This window comes from Micropterus salmoides, unplaced genomic scaffold, assembly GCF_014851395.1.
Source record: "Micropterus salmoides isolate LMB-PRFRI ecotype aquatic unplaced genomic scaffold, ASM1485139v1 Ms_hic_scaffold_23, whole genome shotgun sequence".
NCBI classification, from domain to species: Eukaryota; Metazoa; Chordata; class Actinopteri; order Centrarchiformes; family Centrarchidae; genus Micropterus; species Micropterus salmoides.
This window is the reverse complement of record NW_024041484.1, coordinates 17,260,678-17,265,635: the sequence shown is the minus strand read 5'-3', so window position 1 is coordinate 17,265,635 and position 4,958 is coordinate 17,260,678.

Genomic DNA, 4,958 nt, shown 5'->3' with positions numbered 1-4,958 from the left:
CTTTGCCTGTCAACCTGAGGTGCAAAACAATCATTATCAATTCAAACCAGTATCCAGCTGTGAATGAGTTCTGACGTGCTTATTGAAGGCAGGTGAAATTAAGAGTTGCAGGTAAGCAACACTTAATGAGTCAAATGGAAAAATGAAGGGTTACATGACAGGCAGTGTAAAACTGTAAAAAGTTGCTAATGGATGACAATAACTAAATTTGTTTAATGCCATGAAATTATTCAAGATCATGGAGAATTGTGTAATTATATGGCTTTGCCTTGGATCCCTGATAAATATTTAGCTAGTGGTTTAATTTATGTATAACGGATTTGTTTCACATAACTGCAGAGAAAATGCCAAATCTGTTGTGCTTCTCAAATGCCATTTCTGCCTCTCAAGATAAAAACCCATCCACTTTATTCCTTCCAGAATTACGGATTTAAAACATGTCATGTGCTACATGTACCTAAATGTTGGTTATGCATCCATGGCACCTAAATGAGGTAAAAATCTACAAAATAAAGATAAAGGTAAATTTACCAGTGTTTGAGTGCATGCAAGTCTGACACATTTCCTTTTGGTTCATAAAAAGGTGACGACCAATTCCTTTTATTGTGTTTTGTGTTCCATTTCCTCCAGGTATAAACACTGTCATACCAGGAAATAGAAAGCAGGCTGAACTCTCCTGCCCTGTTGTGCTGGAAAGGTTTTTGTGTATTTGCTCTAGCCTCCTCTTCATAAACACTGCTGACTTGTTTCTCAATGGAGGAGATGCAGCGTGTAGTTAAAGCCCCATTAGTAGGTCACCTGTTTGTTTTCTCTTGTGTTTGATCAGCCAAAAGACTGTACACAAACTGACATTGATTGGTCCATGTCACTGACCAGCAAAGAGGTAGAGGACTAAGACAATTGTGGATAAATTTTTGTGTCAGGCTGAATTTTGTATAAAATTATGCATATATATACATATTTATAATCAGTTAGATGTAAAAGTGCTGCCACAAAATCCTTCAGCGAGAATCCCGTAGATTCAATACAGTGTTTCTGAATGATGTATACCATACTGTCATACTCTTAAAAAAGGACCATACCAGGCCTTTTTCATGTTCAGCACATTAACTACAAATCACATACACTTTACAGCTAGCAAGTTTGCAATTAACTGTGTTATAGAAATTTGCTGTTCCAGATATCTACTTGTTTCTGTGTCTTAAGCGTAGTACAAAAGCCTTTCAGCCGATGGTTGAAACCTTAGTTGTGAAATCCATCACAGTGAACCTCAAGTCTGCATTCACTTTGTCAAAGTTATCATTATGATGTAACCTAGTGCAGACTTTTTAAATGATGTCCACTTAAAACTGCATTAACATACAGCTATAATGTAACGTGATGTTCATTATGATTCTGCCAATTGAATTTCAAACTGTACAGTAATGAATGTAAATCAATGGCTGCCTGGAATAGTACAAATACTGAAAATGTGAATACATAATTTGTAGAAACTGAGCCAAAACCTGGCCCTTACTGAGAGATACTGATGCTTCTAAATTAAGGGGACATTTAAGAGGAAAATAAAAAGCTTAAGAGGTTTGAATAAATTGTTAGGTTAGTGAATATAAAACAGCATTTATATGGAAAATCTGATGACTATGGTTATCTGCAGAGTAAAACAAATGTTCAGCCATCCTGCCCATACTGACAGTCATCCTCTTAATACATGACATTGAGTAATAGCTGCTTTCTCCCTTAGTTAGGACAAGAGCTTTGGGCCGTCGTGAAAGAGGTAAGATAGTTTTAACATCTGTGTACCGACCACAGACCAGGATGACTGTAACTCAAGCCAGATAGAGATGGCGGGGGCAGACTGGTGGTAATGGCTGTAAGAGTGTTTATCCAGGCAGCCTCTCCTGAGTCCTGTGTCCTGGTAATGAATCCTGTTCCTACAAACCAGCAGTAATAACGGGTTGCCTGCTGTACAGAGGCTGCAGGGGGAAGTGGACCTATGTTTTGTCTAACCCCTAATCTTGTTTTCTCCCTGATGCTGGCATGCGCACTTCTTCCTTCCTGTCCTAATGTTTTTTGCACAGCGTGGCACAAAGCATAAACTCACCAGTCCTACCATGCTGCTGTACAGAGGTAGTGTTCCAACACTTTTACTATACATGTTTTTAGTAGCACTCATGGCAGAAAAAAAACACGCCAACTAACCCTTTTCTCTTCCAAACAGATTTAGAAAACCACAGCAAAAAAAAAAACAATCATACATTGAGGAGAAAGGACAATGAAAATCCAGGAGGCACAGAGGTAGAATCCACACACAAAGAAAATTTGTATAAGAAATGTATGCGCTAATCTGTTAATATTGAATATTAAAAATCTTTGATTTTCTTGCATGGGATCGAGAAGTTTCCAATCTTGAAATATAGTTTGACAAAGTAAAAAATATCAAGTCAAGGTTCGCATACTAGCTTTTATGTGTTGCTGTGTCTCAATTTTCCCCAGTCCATTATTAAACTTCTTGTTTTGAGTGCAAAAGTGCATTCACACTGACAACTATTGTTTTAAGTTCAAAGCCAAGCAATACCCGGATGGTACATTCATAACGGTCAAAAAACTGAGAGCGGAACACTGGACACTTCTCAACGTTTGCCAACTTGGCTACGTAGCAGAAGCAGACGGACCACAAACATATCTTTAAACTTGTGACAATGGTGGGAGAGGATGCTGCAACGGATGTGATCGTAAAAGTAGAAGTATGGTCATTTTTATTCACTTTTAATAAAATTGAAGTCTAGTTAGCAAACAGGCCTGTGATAATTGTGGCCAAACGATGGCAATAATGATCTGCCCAGTTAGAATTTGCCATTAAAGAAGAAGAAGAACCAGCAGCAGAAGTGGTCGAACGCTGCGATTGTCATTTCCGGTGAGTCCACCACATCTATAGTCAATTTGAGACAACATTACCCCTGTTGTATAATGTACAAACTACGCATGTGTGTACTAACGGAAATGTCCAAATTGAGACACAGCTTCTATCTCATGGTCTTCATCAGCAGATGGAGTTAATACAGACCGTTTTTTTGCAAGGATTTTTTTACTGTAAACTAAGGTTTTCAGTGTCTTTTTGCAGCACAAAACTAGCAATTTTTGGGTACACGGGTACATAAATTAAACATTTAATAACATTAAAACTGATTTACAAAATATATATTAGTATTTACATATCTGGGAAATCTGATCTGATAACTGGTAGCCTCAGTCACCATTTTGAATTCTGTATGAGCACCAACAGAGGAGTCACTTGAGTGCGTGAACTGTACATCTGACTTTATGCATGTTTGACCTTGAGACAGATGGATAGGAAGGAGATCTTGTACGTCAGAGTTAATAACTGCTTATCTCATGGGCATTTTATCAGCAGACTACACTGTGACCCCTGATCCCAAACTGTGGCTGGCAGCCTCAGATTCTCCATAAATGTACTTCTTAGAATGTCTGGTATCTCCTCACGTGTAACATCCCATCCTTACCCTGGCCCACCGCGTGGTGCCAAATCAGTTGTTTAACATCTGGTATCCCAGACCATTCTACTATTCTACCCACAAAGCCTCTTTAGTGTGTTGGCCCTGGGCTACCTTGCAATCTGGCATGGACTGAACCGGTCCATTTGACAGAGAAACAAGCCCAGCACTTATACAGGGAGGCATTGTGTCAGCAGACCCTTCTCACGATGGACACCTCACAAAGAGAAGAGATGTCTTGGACCATTGTGGAGCTCTGACAGTTGAGGAGCAGAAATTTGGGTTTATCTAATGAGAAGGAGAGAGTCAGAGAGCCAAGTGCCATTCAGTGCTCGCTGCCTTTCTGCTAGGCCATCGTGTTTCTTGGCTGCAGATGCTGGGTTTTCTTGGCTGACGGCTCGCGCTCATTCAGAGCTCCAACAACTCTGGGACTATTCAGGTTTCATAGACCTATCAAAAGAACCACAGACATGCTGGGCAGGAGTAGAGCCAGGTCCACGGCATCCAGGAAGCTACAAAAGTGGCAGCAGTAACCACAGTGCAAATGACTTTCACACATTGTCAGATTGCTTGATGATACTACTGCCCAACATCCTCCAAAATGTAGAAAGTGGCCAAACTGTATTTTTTTTTTTGTTTTTTTTTTACAAGCAAAAATAACCTACCTTATCCTATACACTACAATCCTATCCACAATCATGTTTAGGGCTCAGGATGTTTTAGAACTATGGTGGCAAGAAGGCGTCAGCGTTTGGTTTTAAACCTGGAATGATAATGTTCCTGCGTAATTACACTGCATATTCCAGTATTCAGATAATCTCTTTTAAATAAAGAATGGCTCGACATGGGCCAAGTACACACTTTTCAAAGGTTTGCTCTATCCCTATCTCAGACACAAACAGGTTTGTATAAAATAGATATAATATATAAACAAGTGACACACCTTCACGAACAAACCAAAAACAAGAAGAACAAGATTAAACCAATTATAGCCAGTTAAATTTAGGTTAAGCATTTGTACGTGATTGTCTTAATAGGGTGAATAACAACAGGCATAATTGCTTCCTGATTTACTGCATTTCTATTCCAAAGAAAGGTGTCCTGTTACATGGCTCTCTGCTGCACATTTATTCATCATTACTGCTTAGCCAAGTTTTGATAACATTTCTCTATCTTCTTTCTTTTGGGTTTAGCCGAATCAGTACTGGTAGTCAAACAGTTAATTGTTTTTACTAATTCTGATGTGAGGAAATTAATGTGACAGAATCTCTCTCATGACAGTGACTCAATCTGGTTGTTCCAGTGAAACTAGGTCATTTCAATTTCTGAATATGTTGGGTGTGTAGCCACGTTGCATATTGTGTCAGGTTCTTAGTTGGAGCCAGTTCCCAATTACCCAGAATTGCTAATCTCCGTATAACAAATCGTGACATTGAGGTTTGAACT